The following is a 23,054-nucleotide window of genomic DNA, read 5'->3' as shown; positions in this document are numbered from 1 at the left end:
CCTACAAGTGATATTTTTGACTTAAATTGTTGCCTATAGTCGAGTATATTTACTTTTACCACTGTGTCATATTGATAATTCTCCTATGTATGGACATTTGAGTTGGCTGTGGTTGTTTTCTTTCCTTTCTTTAATTTTTTGCTATTATAATGCTGCTATAAATATGCTCCTCAAGTGTAAACTTCACTCCTGCAGAGATATTTGTGTATTGATTTATTTTAACCAAGAAAAGTGCCTGGTTTGTGTGAGTACTCGATAATAAGTGCTTGTCATTCTTGAGAGGAAAAAAAGAACAAAAAATATTGTGTGTGATTCCACAATGTACCTGTGCAAGAGGTTTCTTATTATATACAAGTGATTATATATATACATGTGATTCAATTTTGCCTACATATCCCCCACCAGAATTTTGAAAACCTGTATGACTTTTTACAGATTTTTAAGTGGATATCTAATTTTTTTTATCAACTGTTTAAGTGATTTCAAATGATATAATTTCTGGTATGTTTGCATATTGAAATTTTAAATTAATACTGTAGTATTATCTTAAATAGATCCAATGAAATCCAAATACCACTGTGATTTACTTATTTATTTATTTTTAAATTTTTTTGCTTGAGGAAGATTGTCTCTGAGCTAACATCTGTACCAATCTTCCTCTATTTTGTGTGCAGGTTGCTGCCACAGCATGACCACTGACAAGTGGTGTAGATTCTCACCCAGGAACCAAACCCAGACTGCTGAAGTGGAGCACATGAAACTTAAACACTAGACTGTGGGTCAGCCCACACCATTGTGATTTTTCACTCACCATCATTTACTTATAAAATGCAGATAAAAAGATCTTTTTCAAAAGTCAGAAATTTTATATTTTTTTTCTCCTGGACTCATATTTCCACTTCACTACTCCCACAGAATTTTATCTCAATGTAACATATATTTGCACTTAGATTCTTTTTATTGGTCACCCTATTATACTTTGCAATAGTAATTATATATATATATATATATGTATAAACTTGATGTTTAAAAAATTTCTTGTGTCATTAAAACTCTTGTGTTAATTTTTTTCTGAATTTAGTTATCATAGCAATTATTGTTAGTACACAGTTAGTTAAAGCCATTTCAAAAAACGGTCATTGAACATAATGTAAAATTTTATTTGGAAATGCATCTCTTCAGATGGATGGGAATATTATTTTTTTGTTTGTTTCTGGTTCTTGGATGACTATCACCTACTGCTGGAATGAGATAGAATTCAGTGGAAACTCACAGTAAGACAAAGTATCAGGCCACCAGTAAATGCAGGGTTTACATAAAGTTTTGCAATGATCGTTGCTAAGTATGCATTGTGTATAGTAGAATCTACTTTAGAATCTACTGCTATTTCCATAGGAAGGAATCAACAAGTAGAGAAGTGGTCAACAAGTGCCAGAAAGGATATTTATTGCTAAGTAAAAAACATTCAATTTTTAAGCTTCCAGTGATTTTTTTTCTTGGTAAAATGCAAGGAAATGTTTTTCCTATGAATAATAAATGTCAGAGAAAGTACAAAACACTTTTTACTTCCAATATGTTCCGTGTTCTCAAAGACGTAATGCTGAGATGTTAGAAATAATATAATTTTCATTTTTAATTCTTTGAAATCAGATAAGATATCCAAATGAGATACAGTCCCAGACAAAATACAGGCATGAGATTTGGAGCAAATTGTTTTAATTCTAGGGTGCTTTTTCAAATATTCTGAATATTTTAATTCTGTGTTGGATAGAGTGATAAGGCAGGTACCCTCATCTTGCACCTGTTGCTGTCTTTGATATTTTTGACCCTCACCGTTTTTGCTTCCTCCTCATGGACAAAGGCCCCTCTCTCAGGTATAATGCCTTCTTCCACGATTACAGAGCATAATCCCACTCTACAATATATGTGTATTCACTGCACCCTAATATGGTGTGTGTGTGGGAGGGGATATTTCTAATGCCCATCTTGTCCTTAATAGAAACATATTAATATATAAGGCTGGGAAAGACACAAAGCTATATGGTCAACATCATTGTTGATGTTACCATCATTAAAGGAGAATTGTCACCAGTATTTTGAATTGTTCCCTCTATTTGGCATCTTTGAAGTTTGTGCTGTTTAGGATAATGCATCATTATGAAATTGAAGATGAGAGGTTTTTTAAACAAAATGGAAGAAAGGATGATTTTGCGAAAGGAGACATGGGAAGTAATTGTTATGACGCGTATAGCCTCTGCTAAGGATACATTCTCAGGTCACTTCAGAAGACATACGTTACATGTGGAGGCTGGGAATCCAGCAATTTATTCCCTTAAATTTATCTGTGCCTGTCAGAAACTCCTCAGGTACCCCAAGGTCACACATATCCAATGTGAAGACTTCTGATAAATATTTGGAAGTAGATTGTTCTGTCTTGTCTGCTCCTTTTCCTTTTTTACGAGATAAGCTGAATTGTTTAGCTAAATAATCGTTCAAATTAACACTCCAACCGGAGAGAATTTTCATTTTCTCCACATTTTTGCCAATACTTACTGACACATTATTAACTTTAGAGAACCTAGTAGATATAAAATGAAATTACACGTTGGTTTTAAATAGCATTTCTGTGATTACTAATTTACTAACTAGATGCAGCATCTTTCCTTATGTTTATTTGCCATTCAGGATTTCTTTTCTGTGCAATGCCAGTGCATGACTTTTTCTACTGGAGTGTTTGTCTTTTTGTTATTATTTTGTAGAATTTATTTATATATTTTGGATTTTAGTAAGTTATTTGTTAAATATGTTGCAAATATCTTCTCTTACTTTTTGGCTAGTCTTTTCATATTCTTTATGGAATCTCTTGGTGAACAGAATTTCTCAATTAAATGCAGTCTGAACTTTTTTTGGTCTTTTATGATTAGAGCTTTTTGTATTAATTGAAAAATTATTTTCTACCCAATGTTTATAAAGATATCTTCATCCTATATGTTTTCTAAAAGTTTTTTGTTTCACCTTTAAATTGATTTTTGTGTGTGATTTGAAGTAGAAATTCAATTTCAGTTTTTTGCACCAATATCCAGAACTGTTTATTGTTTAGTGCATCTCTTGCCTAATGATCTGCAGTGCCATCTCTACTATATATCAAGTTTTGTGTTTGTGCAGGTCTGTTTCTGGACTTTTTATTTTCCTTTACTCACTTTCTATACCTATGCTAATACCACCCTCTCTTTACTTCTGTAATTTTATAATAAGTCTGGATATCTGTAGCAGATTAAAGATGGCAGCAAATTTTTGACGAGTTTCCCATCAAACAGTAGAGTCTGTCCTCCACTGGAAATTGTGCTGCCCTATGATTGCTTTGATCAGTGGAATACGGCTCCAGAACCAGACTTTCAGATATTTGGCAGTTTCCAGTGTGGTCCAAGTGATTGCTGCGCCACCAAGAAAAGTCTAACTGCCCTGCTGGAGATGCCAGATGGTGAGACCTTACGACCGCATGGGGAGGGAGAGGGGACCAGCTAAATCCTCTCTGCTGACTGTTCCTGCCAAGGTCCCAGGTATTTGAGTGAAGCTGTCTTGGACGCTCCAGATCAATAGTATCCAGCTGAGTACAATGGAATGATTCAATAAACACCGCACAGAGTCAAAAACAATAGTAACCCAGGTGTGAAGGCTTCCTGATATGTTGACTTGGCTGGGCCGCTCAACCCTTTATTCAATCAAGCACTGATGTAGGTGCTTCTGTGAAAAGATTTTGCAGATGCAATTAAATCAGTTGACTTGAAGGAAGAGCATTATCCCGGTGGGCCTAACTTAATTTGTTGGGTGGCCTAAAAGCAGGCCTGAATGTTTCCCGAAGGAGAGAAGAAATTTCACCTTCAGAGAGCAGCGTCTGCCTATGCCCATGGAATTCAGACCTGCATATAATCTTCTTTCCCTGATCTCTTGCCATACAGACTTACTTAGCCGCCCCCCACAATTGTGTAGGGCAATTCCTTGAAATAATGAATCTTTGTAATAAATTCTACTGGTTTTTCTCCTTTGGTTGAACTTTTACTGACACACTAGCCAAGCTGTGACCAAATTCCCGATCCGTAAAATCAGGAGATTAATAAAATCGTTGTTTTAAGCCACTAAAATTTGGAATAGTTTGCTATATAGCAGTAGACAACCAAAACAATAATTAATAGGGACAAGTTATCACATATATTTGTTTTTTAGTATCTTACCTATTCTTCTTCTTTGCTTTCCCAAATAAATTTTAAAATCAACTTTTATAGTTTCTTTACAATCTCTGTTGGTACCTTGATGGGAATTAAATTACATTTATTGACAAATTTTAGGGGAGTGATATTATTATGATATTGAATCTTCCTATCAATCTGTTTATTTCTTCATTTAATTGTTTAATTATTTCAATAATGTTTTAAAATCTCCTCCAAAAGGCCTTATACACTTTTGCCATATTTTTCTACATACTTTTTAGTTTTAATGTTATTATATGTATTTTATTAAAATAAAATTTTGTTTGTTGCTGTGGGTAAGGAATGGTTTTGTATACTGACGTTATACTTCTGCAATCATGTTAAACTCTCTTACTAATTTTAATACTTTGCCTGAAGAATATTTTAGGTTTTCATTTTCTGTCTTGTTTTTTCCCCATTCCCTCATCCCATGTCTCCTCTTTGGAAACTCTAAGTGGAAGGTGGATGGAGACAAAAAGCCGATTTCAAGTTTACCCATGGCCTGATTTGTAGATATTGCAGTTCATGGCACGTGTACTTTTAGAATACTGATGTATGTTCTTCTTTTGGGCTTTTGCAGCTTAATCATGTGCATGATAAAAATTGGAGTTAAAAAGAATGCATGTTGAAAAGTTACGTTATACTTAGAAGTTAAGATCCCAGTTTTGCCATTAATGAGCTATATGACCTTGAATAAATTACTTAACCTTTCTAGACTTGTTTTTCTCACCTGTAAGATAGGGATTAAAATAAATCTATATCATGGGGTTGTCTTAAGAACAAAATTCAATGAGGGTATGCATGCAATATTCTCATTACTTTGAAAGCTCTCAGTAAGTGTGATTGTAGACAAGTAGCTGTATATACTTAATTAAAAGTGCTTACTAAGTATTCATATAATTTTTCTTTGATTGAAGTCAGACTTTATTGTGAGATTTTAACGTGTTAGTAGTGTATTCTCACCCACATGCTCTGGGAGGGCTGGCAGAAAAAACAGGTGAGGTTGGTCTTTCATATTCCCCTTCCCTCCTTATATGCCCTGTGCTTCCTTTCAGTTATTTCCCTTTTATGTGTTCAGTGTTCTCATGTAGAGACAGTCTTATGGGAAATGAAACTCATAAAATTGATACTAAGAAATTTGTGATTTATGTGATATCCATGACAAATTGTTTCTTCAAAGATTGCTAACTATCTGTGTGTGAGTGCATCCCGTCCAATATGTTCTTCTTACAATTTGATGTTGACATGCCTCTGTCAAGAGGTGGAAAGTCTATATTACCATTGCCTCCCTTGAAATTGGGTGCACTTGCGTAAATGTCTTGACCAGCAGAATATGGTGAAGTGATGCAGTTTGACTTCTGCAGCTAGATTATTCAAGGAATTATGGCTTCTGCTTGGCTCCTCTCTGGCCACTTGCCCTTTGAACCAACCACCAGGTTGTGAAGAAGCCCAGGCCATATAGAACAGAGTTAACCGCTTCTTTGGGTCTTCCTTTCCCTATAAAGATTCCCCTGTCACATAAAATTTAAATAAATTTGTATGCTTTTCTCTTATTAATCTGTCTACGTTATAGGGATCTCAGTTGAGAACTTCAAAAAGTAGAGGGAAAAGATATTTTTCCTCCTCTATACCTGTTCATTTCTCTTTTTTCAATTTATTTATTTAGCTATTCTTTTGAGGAAGATTAGCCCTGAGCTAACATCTGTGGCCAATTCTCCTCTTTTTGCTGAGGAAGATTGACCCTGAGCTAACATCCATGCCCACTTTCCTCTACTTTATCTCTGGAACACCTACCACAGCATGGTTTGCCAAGCGGTGCCATGTCCACACCCGGGATCCGAACCAGTGAACCCCGGGCCACTGAAGCGGAATGTGCGAACTTAACCTCTGAGCCACTGGGCCAGCCCAACACCTGTTCATTTCTTGATGGTATTTTTTGGTGAGCAGAAGCTTTCCATTTTGATTAAGACCAATTTGTCATTCAATCTTATACTGACAGTAAGCAGAAGAAAGGAAGACTAGGCAAATTTGTCAACCTAATTTACAAAGATGTATTGCATGAAAGACCCAAGATGAGACCTTTGTGTTTGCTTTCTGTTATTTAATATTTCCAAGAATACACAGATATATAATGTAATCAGTTCTACCAAAAATATATTTGGAGTGGTAATGCAACTCCGTTCTGCTTTGATAAAAAGTTTTTGTAAGTAAACAAGTATTTAATTTTAAATGTAGATTTCCAAAATTATACCTTTAGTGACTCTTTTTAAAAATTAGGAGTATGCCAACTGGGAGAACAAAACCACCTTAAGGAAAGCAACATTTTGGAAATGAACTGAAAAATGTATATAAAGGAAACAAAATGAAAGATCAAGAATTGTAAGAAATTTTTCCCCAGGAAAGTAAGGTGTGTGTGTGTGTGTGTGTGTGTGTGTGTTTGCATTTTAACAGAAATCATCCTGGCCCTGTCCTTTCTTTCAAATTGTCCTTACCCTCAGACAACAGAGAACCAGCATAATATGCCTTGCATGACTCTAAAGCCAGCTCTTAAAGGGAGACATTGAGAAAAAAAATCTGTCTTAATTTGCGTTTGTCTCTTTCCACGATTATGCACTTTTCTTTTAATCAGATCAATGCCTCCTGTGGTTTTATTTCATGAATAAGAAAGCACAAATGATTATATGTGAACTTTGTGTTAGAGAAAGTGTTATCACCGTGAAGCAAAACTCTAATAGCCTGACTCTAATAACAAGTCGGGCTTACAATTCACAAATGATGATTTGGATGGTGTTTTAGATGTTTTCTCTCAATTGCTTAACAGGACTAAAAGCCTGAAACCCGTATCTCTGTTCCAATAATCAGACCCAGCCAAAGGTGAGGAAGAAAACAAAACCTGAGCAAGGAGCTAATAGCAGATACCACTGGCATATTTTGTGGGAATATTCGAATTTGATTTTATTTATAAATGCATTAAATGGTTCATCTGCATTTTCTATTGAGTGTCAGAACAGCATATAATTAAGAGAAATTGTTTGTAATTGTAGAGTACCCTCTCATAGCTCAGTAATCTTCTTATGCTTTGTTTAATGTTATTTAAAATGTTTTATTCTGTGGAAAGTGTCATGCTCTCTTTCAAAGAGGGCTAGCTGTGTCTAAGGACAGGTTTCAAAATTCCAGGGGGTTGGTTTTATGTAGATGCTATAAATTAGTAAATAACTATTAGCTAGTTATCTAATAAAAGGAAATTAAATTATAATAATTTATGCCATTGAAGAAATGGAAAACTGATGAGAGATAAAAGCTAAACAAAATACATTTTTTTCTTTTTTCTATCTGTACCACTGCTCTCTGCTGCTGTGAGTACCCTTCTGTCTCTATTTGGCTTTAAAAATAGAGAAAAGGCATGAAGTGGTTATAATGGAGATTTAAACAGAAAGACAGGAGATGTCTGTCATGGACTGAGTTTTGTTCCTCCAGAATCCATATGCTGAAGCCCTAACCCCAATGTAACTGTTTTGGGGATGCAGCCTTTAAGGAGGTAATTAAGGTTAAGTGAAGTCATAAGAGGGGGCCCTAATCCAATAGGACTGGTGTCCTTATAAGAAGAGAAAGAGACATCAGGAGTGCAACCTCCCTAACTGGAAGAAAATGAATTTCTGTTGTCTAACCCATCCAGTCTGTGGTTTTCTGTTACGGCAGCCTGAGCTGACTAAGACGAGAAAGGAGTAGAATCTAGCCCCAGGACTTTTAATATCAACTCTGTAAGTTAGTGTAAATGAACTTGTGTCAGCTGGACATAGCCAACCTTGCTTTTCCTTTATATTTATAAATAATTATTATGTTACTCAAATAGGTATCAACATTTAAAACAACAAACTGTATACAATGATTTCCAGTTTATAAAATTTTTTCACATTCATTAACTCATTTGATTATTAGGGAATGTGATATTCTTGGAAAGTCATATTCTGACCTTGTTGCCATTTATCCTACTGAAATCAGTTAATATGAACACCAAGAGAAATCTGTGGATAAAGAAGTAATGTGTCAGTGTCCTGCTTTGCAGCCAGTGAGGCAATGGAAAGAAAGAGGATTTACAAACAGATGAGGGCCTTGCTTCTCACAGTGTGGCCTATAGATCTGTACATCAGTGTCATCTGAAGTTAGGCAGAAGGGCAGAATCTCAGGCTTTGCTCCAGACCTATTGAATTCAATGAGCTATCACCTCACACCTGTTAGAATAGCTGTTATTACGAAGACAAGAGTTGGTAAGGATGTAGAAAAAAGGGAACCTTTGTGCACTCTCGCAATATAAATTGGGACAGCCACCATGAAAAATAGTATGGAGGTTCTTTGAAAGATTAAAAATAGAATAAACATATGATCCAACAACCCCATTTCTGAGTATGTATCTGAAGGAAATGAAATCACAATGGCCAAGATATGGAAACAACCTAAGTGTTCCTCAACAGATGAATGGATAAAGAAGATGTGGAGTGTGTGTGTGTGTGATATTATTCAGCCATTGAAAAGAAAGAAATATTGCTGTTTGCAACAATATGGATGGACCTTGAGGGCATTATACTAATTGAAATGTCAGGCAGAGAAAGAAAAATACTGTATGATCACACTTACATGTAGAATCTAAAAAAAGCCAAATTCATAGAAACAGAGAGTAGAATGGTGATTGTCAGTGGCAGGGGGTGGTGGGAGAAATGGGTAGATGTTGGTCAAATGGTACAAACTTCCGGTTATAAGATGAATAAGTTCTGGGCGACTGTTAATAATACTGTATTGTTATAGTTAACAATACTGTATTCTATACTTGAAAGTTGCTAACAGAATAAATCTTAAATGTTCTCATCACAAAAAATGTTGTGATTTTGTGAAGTGAATCGTGTCTTTAACTTCATGGTGGTAATCATTGGGAGACATATATGTGTATCAAATCATCACATTGCTCACCTTAAACTTCACAATGTTATATGTCAATTATATCTCAATAAAGCTAGGGGAAAAAGATTACTGAAAAGCTCCTGTAATCAGGATAGTGTTTTCCCGGCCAAGGATATGCATACAATCAATCAAATAGAATTAGGAGAGTCCAAATGAAACCTGTCTGTGTATTATCAATTGGGACAAATGTGCCAAGATAATTCAATGAAGAAAATAGTTGTCTTTTCAGCAAATGGCACCAGGACAACTACAATACACATGCCAAAGAATGACGTTAGATCCCTTCCTCACAGCATAAACAAAAATAACTCAAAATACATACATATGTATAAGAGTGAAATCTATAAAACTCTTGGAAGAAGATACAGGAGTAAACTGTGACTTTGGGTTAGGCAAATCCTTCTTAGATCTGACACCAAAAACACAAGTGGCAAAAGAAAAACACAGATAAATTGAGCTTCATCAAATTGTAAAATTTTCTGCTTCAAAGGACACCATCAAGAAAATGAAAATACAACCTACATAATAGAAGAAATATTTACAAATAACATCTGATAAGAGATTTGTGGATCTAGAATATATATCTCTTACAAATTAATTACAAAAGAGATAAATAATCCATTTTTAAAGATTTTATTTTTCCTTTTTCTCCCCAAAGTCCCCTGGTACATAGTTGTGTATTTTTAGTTGTGGGTCCCTCTAGTTGTGGCATGTGGGATGCCGCCTCAGCATGGCTTGATGAGTAGTGCCATGTCGGCGCCCAGGATCCGAACCGGTGAAACCCTGGGCCGCTGAAGTGGACCGCGAGAACTTAGCCATTCGGCCCCGGGGCTGGCTCCAATAATCCGTTTTAAAAATGGGCAAAAGGAAAAAATGAACAAATGGGACTACATCAAACTAAAAAGCTTCTGCACAGCAAAGGAAACCATCAACAAAATGAAAAGACAACCTAACAATTAATTGGGAGACAATATTTGCAAACCGTATATCAGATAAGGGGTTAATATCCAAAATATACAGAGAACTCATACAGCTCAACAGCAAGAAAACCAACAATCGAATTAGAAAATGGGCAAAAGATCTGAACAGAGATTTCTCCAAAGAAGATACATCGATGGCCAACAGGCATATGAAAAGATGCTCAACATCATTAGCTATCAGGGAAATGCAAATCAAAACTACAGTGAGGTATCACCTCACTCTGGTCAGAATGGCTATAATTAAACAGACAGGAAACAACAAATATTGGAGAGGATGTGGAGAGATGGGAACTCTCGTACACTGCTGGTGGGAGTGAAAACTGGTGCAGCCACTATGGAAAGCAGTTTGGAGTTTCCTCAGAAAATTAAGGATAGATCTACCATATGATCCAGCTATTCCACTGCTGGGTATTTATCCAAAGAACTTGAAAACACAAAGGCATAAAGATACTTGCACCCCTATGTTCACTGCAGCATTATACAGAATAGCAAAGACTTGGAAGCAACCTAGATGCCCATCAAGGGACGAATGGATAAAGAAGATGTGGTATTTATACACAATGGACTGCTACTCAACCATAAGAAATGACGAAATCCGGCCATTTGTGACAACATGGATGGACCTTGAGGGTATTATTCTGAGTGAAATAAGTCAGAGGGAGAAAGTCAAATACCATATGATCTCAGTCATAAGTAGAAGGTAAAAACAACGACAAATAAAAATATAGCGTTGGAGATTGGATTGGTGGTTACCATTGGGGAAGGGAGGACAAAAGGCGTGATTAGGCTCACATGTGAGGGGATGGACTATAATTAGTTTTGGGGTGGTTAACATGATGTAATATACACAGAATTCGAAATATGATGTACATCTAAAAATAAATAAACAAATAAAAATTAAAAAAATTTAAAAAAATTAAAAGAAATGAAATAAAAACTTTGTAACTTCAAAAAAAAAAAGGGCAAAGGATCTAAATACGCGCTTATCCCAAGAAGATATACAAATGTCTAATAAGCATTTAAATAAGCACATGGAAAGATGCTCAACTTTATTAGCCATCAGGGAACTGGAAATGAAAGCCATGGTAAGATACCATGTCACACCCCCTAGAATGACCACATGAAAAAACACAAAGATAATAATAATGTGTTGAAAAAGATACAGTTAGAGAAATTGGAACCCTCAGCTCTGCTGGTAGGAATGTAAAATGGTGCAGCCACTTTGGAAAACAATGTTTCAGTTCTTCAAAAGATTAAACATAGATTTACCATACAACTCAGCAGTTCCACTCCTAGGGCATATATCCCAAAGAAATGAAAATCTATGTTCACTCAAAAACTGAACCCAAATACTTATAGCACCATTATTTATAAGAGCCATGAAGTAGAAAAAACTCACATGTCCATCAACTGATGAATGGATAGATAAAATAGGCTGTATTGATCCAATGGAGTATTATTCAGCAATACAAAGGAATGAAGTACTTACACATGCCACAACATAGAGGTGAACCTTGCAAATGTAAGGCTAAATGAAAGAAGCCACTCACAAAATACCACATGCTGTGTAAGACATGTCCATCATAGGCAAATATCTAGAGACAGAAAGTAGATTCACTGTGGCCTAGGATTGGGAGTTTGGGAGGAAATGGGGAGTGACTGTTAACTGGTACAAGATTTCTTTTTGGAAGGATGAAGATGTTCTAAAATTGATTATTGTTATGGTTTCACAACTCTGTGAATATACTAAAAACATTGAATTGCATACTTTAAATGGGTGAATTATACACTATGTTAGTTATATTTCAAGAAAAGTGTTATGTTAAAAAAATTCCCAGTGTTCTCTTCCTTTATCCCAGACCAACACAAAATTCTACCCAGGGACTAAAGAGCAATGATTTAAAAAAAATTGTGATCTGTCAAGTGTGTTTTGTTTACTTCTATGTTATTTTCGCTTTTGCTGTAAACTTTTCAATTGTATGCTAATTGTGAATTTCTAACTTCTTTCTATCTGTAGCTGATTATTTAAAATATTTATTATTGTTTTAGAAAAATTACATTAACTATTGGCTGTGAATGTGGTAAAATTAAGAGCTAAAATATTTTTTAGAACGATCGTCAAAATTCTTATTTGAAAGTGTAAAATAATGAGAAAAATATAATTTGACAAACCCAAAGAAAAAAATATAGAATCTATAAATTGAGACCAAGGAAACAACAGGAGCATCTCAAAACTGAAATAGTAACATTATGTCCTAAAACCACAGAATTTCGTAGGTAACTTTAATTATAATTTAGGTGCATCTGTTAAGTATTCAAAAATTCCATCTAAAATATATCTATCAAATAGATCAACCTCCTGAAAAGTATCACAAAGAGGAGACCACTCAGAAGTATAAACCTTCTGATTTCCTTCTTTAGGTAATGACTTCATTATCCTTTCCTATGCCATAGTATCCAAAGAATACAGTTCTTGTTCAAGGACGGCAGGCTGAATCATTTGGAATTGCAAATTCATTAATGCTGTCTAGTTTTAAATAGTTCTTTTTGAATTTTTTAAACAAGGATATGTCACCCGAATGATAGAGCTCAAAGTTTATTTTTCATAATTTTCAGTGTGTTGGACCTGTTCAGAAGCCAAAGCAAGACAATAGGAATGAAACTTTAGCCGTTCAGATAGTTCTAGAAGGAATAAATAACTTTTATTTGAACGAAGGGGTAGAGGTCACAAAAATAAATAAGCAAACAAACTAATAAATCAATAAATAAGACATATTGTGCTAGCTAACACACTACCCTTATCCAAAATGCTAGAGCTCAGTAGCTTGGAATTTGTTATATTCCATTTATAAGTTACCATTTTTGCTTCAGCATGCATGAAACTCTGACACTGTGCCAAGTTGTTGAGTGAACACTAACCTTCCCAAGTGGGATGGATTGCTCATCTCATGGTCGATAATCTGGATCCCTGGAGACCATTGTCCCATTGCCTTACAGGATGCCCGGCTTAGTAATCAGGGGTGTCTAGCTAGCTACTGGATTGCTTGTCTGTTGTTATCAGGTAGCAAATTTCAGGTATCTCCATAAGAAAATCTATGTCTCTGTTTATAAGATGTTCAAAATCTAATTAGCCTTAGCTTTGTGAAAAAAGATTTCAAATCTGAGTGTTTAACTCATCTGGGGAGAATTCTAAATTATGAAACATAATTTAGACCTTTGTTGCTCCTTTATCCTAGGATGACCTAAGTACTATCTAGGTTTCATTATCTCTGTTTGCCTTCGGGTAGATTTATATGCAGGCAGTCCTAGGCTGCAAGCATGATGTTAGAAACCCCCCCCAGTGAAGGCAGTAAGTATTACCCCATCTCATGCCTTATAAAGGTGCTTAAAGTGTATCATTTATGCAGCTATTCTAACTTGTCCTTAGGTAAGATACATTTTATCTCACTTAGGGTAAGAGTGTTTTATAAGGACTCTGGATTTTTAAAAAATGAAGTAATAAGAGTCGGTGACACGTTAACTTACATGGTTAATCAAGTACTAGACCTAAAGTAGGCTGGGAAAGGAGACAGGCAAACACTGCAGTTTACAAATGGGTAACCCTGCATTGCTGTTTCTTTTAGTTTGTGCCTGGAAGGGGCTCTGGGATTCATGACATTGGGACAAGGCCTTGAAAAGAAGGGTATTTAGTAAGACGGGGACTCTTGGCTTTGAATTCTGGCTGTGTCTTTGACTTCTTCTCTTGTACATTTCATATAAGCTCTCTAACTCAATTTCCTCATCTAATCCTAGTTACCGCACAGTATGGTAGTGAGGATGAAATGGGACAACCCAGGTTTAGCACACAGCAAATGTAAAAAGAGCTCCATAAGTGTTCATTCCCTCTGTGTTACTGCGGAGTTGACAAGACATCCTCTGACTCCAGTTTTTCCTCAATAGTCACAAAAGTGGGTTACAGGGGCAGGATTTGACCTTGCTACAAGGAAGAGGGTCCAGAGCAATGTTTCAAAGCAAATGTAGGGGCTATCCCGGAAGAGCACTCCCCTTCCTGGCTGCTACCCACGGCAATTTCCTCTTACTCTTCTCAAAGTTCCAGCTGAGCCCTGGTGAGTTATTTCTCTCATCAGGCTTATACAACACTTATTTGCACTGGAGATAGAGGGATGTGGCTGACACACTGAGTTCTGAAACATTCTGGTTAGTAAGTAAGGGGCGCAGCATTTTTGTTGTGTTATGTTGTTTTCTTATTTTCTATCCCTGCTTTTCCATAAGATTCCTGGCAAGATAATGTGTGCATGTATATAAGAGTGTATACACATACACATGTATACGTGCTATTTTATTGTAATTAAACACATATAAACTAACATAAACTGCTGTAAATTACCATGATTGTGCACACCTTTTCATCTCCATCAGCGGCCGACTTAAACCAATTTAGAACTCTCGTGGTCTTCAATCCTTTTGCTCACAGTTCACTGCCGTCTACCTACTTCCGTCTTAGTGGCGGTTCTACAGCTCCCTGAAAAACTGAACACTGTAGTTCTCCTTCCCTCTGACATTTCTAAAACTTACCTGCTCTTTCTACTCCTGGTCCCTGACTGTGGACATCCTATCACAAAGTTTTAGCATAGTCTTCTCCTAAAAGGCCCTACCTTTTAAATCTCTCAGGACTTGCCCACTTTTTATTTTCTCTTAAATTATACCCACATTCTTAACCACTGACAGAGCATCTCAAATTCTTCAGATAGAAAACCAAACCTATCTTATTGCAATGCTTTCCGCATTTCTGTCTCTATTTCTTTCCTGTAACACACGCTCACAAGAATGTCTCTGGCTTTTTACATTTTTTTATTTGTTTCCATTTTCCTCTCGGTTTTAGCAGCACTAGTCACTACCTGAAAACCTTAGAGGTTTATGTTAGAGTGAGCCCACCTGTCATATCCAATTTTTGATTCTTACTTCAAATGCCTTCCTAGGATTAAAAGTTCAGTACCTGAATTTTTAAGGCTAAACTACCATATTTGCCTTTTCATGGCCTCTGTTCCCTGGAATCTATTTAGCAATTATTATCCACACAACTCATTCAGTTTTTTAAAAAATATGTCTAATATTGTCATGCTTTTTCGTGCCTGTTCTCCCAAACTGGACGCTAAACTCTTAGGTGGCATTGTTTATGACGTAAAGCACCAAATTTCCTCAAATCTGGTGACCTCCTGCATCCAGGACAGGGTGTTTCCTGCTGCTTCCACACATAGAAGATAACCACATCAAATGGCTTTGCATTTTTGAGATGGGGTGGTCTTAAAGTATAATAAAAAATAAATGAAGAAAACTAAAATTGTCAAAGCAATATTCTGTTAGCTACTCTGTTCGTTCACTGAGTTAGGTTTTTGCTCAATTGCTAATGAGAAGTTAACATAACTTACTTTTTTGGTCACTAGCATTTTTCCCAATATCTGACATACAGTAGGAACTCAAAGTTTGTTGAATAAATGAGTAAATTAATGAAGAAACTCAAATTTAATTCAAATATTCAGAGTAAGCATAACTGATGTCTTTCAACAAATTACTTTAAGAACATGATCATTTTCCCACTTGTAGGAGTTTCTGGAGTGTAATTCAATCAGAAAGAGAGAAATTCTATTCACTTGAGAATAATGAAGCTCTCTCATATATGTTAGTATGAACTTTCACTGTTATTAGTTTCACAAAAACATCCATGGGCAATTTTAATGTCTCTAATGTTTTAAAGATTGTGTTCTTTTCATAGTACTGGTCATTAGGATCAACTACAAAACCTGTAAGTGGTAGGAATCTTGTTTACTTTTAAAGCTACAGCAATCATCTCTATGGAGGAATTATCTTCTAACCTACAATGATATTCCGCACTCTTGTTAATTCCAATGTTGAGAATTACACCAGGCTTAATCATGAGCCACTGGTTGTACTGTATACAGTATTATTCTTGATTGTCCAACCTAATTGCAAAGTACATCTTGATCAAGACAGCAATTATTTCAAGTGATACTTGTATCCATAAATTTCATTTTGTACATATGCCCAGTACCCTAAGTATGTCAGTTCAAATCTCACGCATTCATGTCTGCATTAGTCACACTCATCTTTTTGCTCCAATTTATTAAATGCCTATCTTAAAATAAACGTAAGTGAGAAGAAATGAGGTATATTTTTACATATAACTGTTGAGTAAATTTCATTTCCTAAATACTAGGAACCAATATGTGAGGTAAAATTATGGAAAGCATGTGAAACATCTGTGCCTATGTTTGGGAAATTAATTTGAATTGGGGTTATCTTCCAGTTCTTCTGGGACAATAACTTGCTCCAAATTCTACTTCCTTTTATCTTCAAATTTTGTCCCCACCCCCATATTGGGGCTGATTTCTGTCATTTTTCTTTGATTTTCATTCTAGTCTAATTTATACTCATAACTGTGGTCTCCCTCTATAAGGTATTTTTTCTTTTTCAACTTAGGATTTTTTTCTTGGAGGGGGTGATTTTCTTCAGTAATCATAACCAAAGGGCTTCCAAATTTAAGATTCTCTAATACTTTATTATTACATTTTATCCATTCTTAAGAGACCAAATTCTTCGTCTTTGTTGCCAATAAAGGAATCATTTTGTCAAGGGCCTACTCTTTTCCTGCTAATTTATATGCACTATCTCATTTCTTTTTCTCATTTAGTCCTAGGTATTATTATCCAATTTTAGAAGTGAGTAAAAGGTAGACTCAGGAAAGCTGTATGGTTTGCCTTTGGTAAAGTCAGATTCTCTCCAGGTCTGATTCCAAATCCTCCTGCTCTTTATACTATTCCAGCATTGCATAGCTGCTTACAGATGTATTAGTTGTTCTTAAATGTTTGACAAGGCATTGCCATTTAGTGAGTTTGACTTACTGCTGCTCTGTGTTAACTCTTGAGAAAGATAAAGATTTAAAATATATTGATTTTCTTTCGTAGTTTCAGTCTTTTGATGTGTTTTGCCATGTAGTTGAGTTATGGTGGTTGCTATCTCTGAGTAGTTGGTTGTGCAGAGTGTCTGGGAAATGAACAGAATCAACTATCAGATGGAATGACATCCATGAATCCAGGTCTTAGGAAGTGGCACCACTGTTGTATAAAATAAGGCAAAATTCATCAATTATTGTTATTTACAGCATGAGTTAGCCGATGGACAGGTCACCTTGTTATTGGGTCCTCATAAAGCATAGCATTGATAGGATCTTTGCAAATATAATCTTGGAGAATTAAGGTACCCTTATAGACTTATCAGGCTGGAAGAGGTTTTCCAAGCTCACACATGGCATCCCTGCCTTCTGAAAGAACACACCTTATTTTGGATGTAAAATGAGAATTTTATTTGTCTTCTAAAGTTAATCAGCACATTCACAAGGAGGGGAAAGTTCTGGCAGATGAGTAAACAAATTCTTGGTACTATGTTCTGGTTAGAAGCATCCAAGTACCATTTAGTGTCCTTTCAGTAACCAAAAAAAATATATAGGTCAGATATTTATTTTTCATGGTATGAGTAAAGATTCTCATTATGTACAGGATGTTTTGGCCTATCAGGATTCTTGGAGGATTCCGTTGCAAGTGAGAAGGGATATAAACTGATTCTGTGCTAAGCGTTATTCAGTGAGTAAATATGAAGAAATGATTTATATCCAAAATGAGGTTGACTTGTACTATCTGGTCGTGAATCTTTCTCAAACAATAAAATGAGAACCCTACTAACTCTCACTCTTTTGTCTGGAAGCTGAATTTGAACTTGCTTTTTTTCAGTTTGAACTCTTGAGGCCCCTTTTCGGACTTAGTAAGCTAATAAGATCTTATGCTTCTATGAATGAACATGGCAAGACTGATGTTTTAAAGAAGATAGTTAGAGCATAAAGATATGTGCCGGTCTATACAGATGTGTGTGTGTGTGTGGAGATATGCATGTATGTATGCTGTGTTCTCTCTTCTTTAAGAATGTTCAGGAAATAATAATTTTTGAGCACCTGCCAAGAACAAAAAAATCCCAGCTAATAGGAATAGTTTTCCTTTTTCTAGAAAGTTAAAGCAAGTGTGTGCAAATGGGGTCTGTATTAGAATTGCTTTCTCCAACAGAATTGTGGCATAATTACTGAGGGGTCATAATCTATTTTATACTTCTCTGTTAGAACTTTATATTACTTTTTATCTTTTAGAAGATTTTACTACACTGAACTCAGAACAGAAGTCACAGTCCACACATCTGGCAAATAAATAAGCACAAAAGTAATAATACTGCATAGAAAATGCTTGCTAACTACATTCTACAGAGTAATGCGGTACCACCCTTAACACTTGCTTTATTTATGCTAATTCCTCACTTAACCCATCCAAGATTCAGTTAAAAAATTCAGTAATGTACAGTGCAAAACTACCTATTCTTGTAAGAAAGTCTTATTTTTAGTTATAGGTTCATAGAATCTTCCGAATCTTTATATTTCCTAGTCTTTTCAGTGGAAGCAAAGTGAATAAATATACCTATCCAGTCTAAGTAGGTGTATTTGAATAGAAGCATACTTAGTATTAAACTATAATTGATTATATATCTCAGGCAAAATGCCTTTCAAAGAGCCTTGTGCCATCCGCTGAAAAGAGGAGAATGTCATTACAAAGAATTATATTTTCATTCTATATCTCTAAGTACATGCCTTCAGGAAAAAGTTAAAATATTAATGATTAAAAATTAAATGTCTGTACTTCAACATTCAATTTCTTCTCTACAAAGTAGTCTTACATTCACTGTCCTGTACATAGAAATTGGAATGGTTTTTGTTGAATTATTTATAGTGCGAATTTAAAACTTAAGTGTGTGTAAAATGCTATATTGATATTTATCACACCAGAAAATTTATGACTCAAACTTTTGGGAATTATTAAACTTTGGGCTGACATTTTCTGTTCTTGGGAATTCTTGATCTCCTTTGTTTCCTAGTTTCTACAACTATGTGACATAAATTCCAATTTCCACACAAGGTAAGAGCAAAATTTATCATAATATTTTAAAAGCTCTCTGTTCACTAACTTTTTAATAATAGAGACATTGCTCATCTATATTCCCACATCTAGTGTTCAATTTACCTTCTTTTATAAATCATATGGAGTAAGGGGGAATTTGAAATTATTTTCAGGCTAAATGTAAAACAAGACAAAAATTCCACCATTCTAACACAACTTGTTAACTATTACTCATACCTTCAAATTTGTCCAGATAACAGTATATTCTATTACGACACGATAGGGCATGATACATATGATAGAATTATGATACATTCCATTATGATACATTTTTATGAAACAGCATATGTAAAATTAGTATATATAACATATATGTTCAGTTTATAAAGGCTAATAAATAAAACCTGAGGTGCCGGTACTTATCTTCAATACAGCGCAATCATTGCTGCTGCCCCACCTTTCATTCTAGAATTGGTCACTAAGCTCAAGTTTCTGGTTATCCTTCCCTCATCTTTCCTTATAGTTTTACTTACATGGATTAGGCATTTACAAATTTAGAAAGGTCATATTTCTTTATGTAAAGATGCTTTTTATCCCTAGTGATGTGTTTTTGTCTTAAAGCTCCTCTTTAAGGTTTTTGTGTAGCTGTACCAGCTTGAGCTTGCTCTAGGCATTTTCCCTTCTGTATCTACCTTCTTTCTCATCTCTCTTTGACCTTGTTTCAAGTATACCTCTTATGTATGGCATGTGACTGGATTTTGTTTTAAGAAGGTCTTGCTGACAGTATTTTAAATTGGAAATTTTGGTTTATTTACTTTGATTACAGATATGCTTGGATTTGTTCTGCCATTCTATCTTGTTTTCTGTTTTGGGGCCAGCTTTTTCTATATTCATTCTTCTCCTACTGTCTTACCTTCTTTTGTACTGACTTTTGAATTATATTTTCTTTTCTTTTTTGTTCCTCTAATGCTTTGGAAGTTATATATTTGATATCTATTCTTTAGTGGCTAATTAAAAAATTTCAACAGATTTATTTAACTTAACACTAGAAATAATCTATATTTGTAGAATAAGTTCCCCAAAGTAAAATTCTAGAATCGAGAGATATGAGTGATTTTATGGCTTTAAAAGAATATACTGCCAAATTGCCATCCAAAGAAATTGTTGAATGTATACTGCCACTGGCAAGCCATAAATATACTTTTTTGACTTTCTTGCAAATGTTGAGTAGTAGTATTATTTGAATATTTGTTTATAATATTTATTTTTATGCTGAATCAAGTGTGGAAAGTTGTTCTTTATTGTTGATATTTTTCATATATTGCTTAACCAATATGTTTGTGTGAGTTATTTTTTGCCAATTTAGCTATTTAATTATCAAATTTTATGTGCTCATTATAAAACGAATCATTTATTTGAGGCTGATGTTTTTCAGTGTCTGTGCAGCAATCTTGCGTTTGTTGGTTAGATTATCTTGAAAATTTTCTACAGCACCATGATCACACGCTATAGAATCTATTTAAACAGATATGAGTTTACACACCTTTCTTTCCCCCAGACTGGAGAATATTATGTTCAAACCTCTATGTACGTTTCCTAACAGGATGTTCATGAGGGTAATCCTAAATGCCAGATACAGAGGTCTTTTTTCTGCACTGCCAGCATTATCTTTAAGCGCTGTAAATCATGCCAGATTGTTATTGCATTTCAATGATGGCCTCCAAAGGATCAGAAGCGAATGTGTTTAGTCAATTTGCCGTGTTTAACTAGAAGTTGACAGCTTCATTTTAACTCTTTCATGTTACTTTATTGAATGAACTTGAGTGAAGATGGAGGAAGATTGTTCATGTCCCTCCCCTTCCCGGAACTTTTCAATAGTTTGGTAGTTTCTTCTTAAATGTCCATTTCCGTTCAATTCAATCATATATAAAAGGAGTTCACACCAAATAGCAGCTATTATACTAAGCATTAGAAATTAAATATGATTAAGATATTGTCTTATATCCCTTCCCTAACTTGTATATAGTGTTATCAACCATAGTCACCTTGCTGTGCATTAGATCCTCAGACCTTATTCATCTTACAGTGAAAACTTTGTACACTTTTGCTAACCTTTCCCTATTTCCCCCATCCCCTCCCTTTCCTTTTTTTTTTTACCATGTTCCCAGACGCTTTATTTTTTTTATTGAGTATAGTGGACGTACAATATTATATTAGTTTCAAGTTCACAACATAGTGATTCGACATCTATATACGTTACAAAATGATCACCATGACAAGTCCTGTAACCATTTGTCACCATACGAAGTTGTTACAATATTATTGACCATGTTTACTATGCTGTACGTTACATCCCCGTGACTTATTTATTTTATAACTGGAAATTTGTACCTCTTAATCCACTTCACCTATTCTGCCCATCCCCCGACTCTTCTTTCTTCTGGCAACCACTAGTTTGCTCTTTGTATCTATAAGTTTGTTTCTGTTTTGTTTCATTTGTTGTTTGTTTTGGTTTTTAGAATCCACATATAAATGAAATCATACAGTATTTGTCTGTGTCGGACTTATTTCACTTAGCATAATACCCTCTAAGTCCATCCATGTTGTCGCAAATGGCAAGATTTCATTCCTTTTTAAGACTGGATAATATTGCAGTGTGTTTATGTATATATATACATATATATATATATACATACACACATATATATACACAGAAAGCACATTTTCTTTATCCACTTACCTATTAGTGGACACTTAGGTTGTTTTCATATCTTGGCTATTGTAAATAATGTTGTAGTGAAAACAGAAGTGCATAGACCGTTTTGAATTATTGTTTCTATTTTCTTCAGATAAATACCCAAAAGTAGAATTGTTGGATCATATGGTAGTTCTATTTTTAACTTTTGAGGATGCTCCATATTGTTTTCCATGGTAGCTGCACTAATTTACATTCCCACCAACAGCGCATGAGGGTTCCCTTTTCTCCACATCCTTGCCAACACTTGTTATTTGTTGTCTTTTTGATAATAGCCATTCTGACAGGTGTGAGGTGATATCTCATTGTGGTTTTGGTTTGCATTTCCCTGAGGATTAGTGATGCGCACCTTTTCACGTGACTGCTGGCCATCTGTATGTCTTCTTTGGAAAAATGTCTGTTCAGGTCCTCTCCCCATTTTTTAACCAAATTTTTTGAGTTTTTGATATTGAGTTGTATGAGTTGTTTATTTTGGACATTAACTCTTTCTCAGATATATTATTTGCAAATATCTTTTCTCATTTGAAGGTTGTGTTTTAATTTTGTTGATGGTCTTCTTCACTTTGCTAAAGCTTTGTAGTTTGATATAGTACTATTTGATTAATTTGTTTTTGTTGTCTTTGCCTGAAGAGATAGATCCAAAAAAAAAAAAAATATTGCTAAGATTGATGTCAAAGAGACTACTGCCTATATTTTCTTCTAGGAGTTTTATGGCTTCAGGTCTTACATTTAAGTCTATAATCCATTTTGCGTTTATTTTTGTATGTGATGTAAGAAAGTGGTTCAATTTCATTCTTTTACATGTAGCTGCCCAGTTTTCCCAACACCGTTCATGGAAGAGACTGTCTTTTCCCCAGTGTATATTCTTGCCTCCTTTGTTGTAGGTTAATTGACTGTATATTTATGGGTTTATTTCTGGGCTGTCTATTCTGTTCCACTGATGTGTGTGTCTGTTTTTCTGCCAGTACTCTACAGTTTCGATTACGACAGCTTTGCAGTATAGTTTGGATCAAGGAACGTGCTACCTCCAGCTTTATTCTTCTTTCTCAAGATTGCTTTGGCTCTTTGTGGTCTTCTGTTGTTCCATAAAAATTTTAGGATTATT

The sequence above is a fragment of the Equus przewalskii genome, chromosome 18 (genome assembly GCF_037783145.1).
Source record: "Equus przewalskii isolate Varuska chromosome 18, EquPr2, whole genome shotgun sequence".
In the NCBI taxonomy this organism is placed as follows: Eukaryota; Metazoa; Chordata; class Mammalia; order Perissodactyla; family Equidae; genus Equus; species Equus przewalskii.
This window is presented reverse-complemented; position numbering follows the sequence as displayed.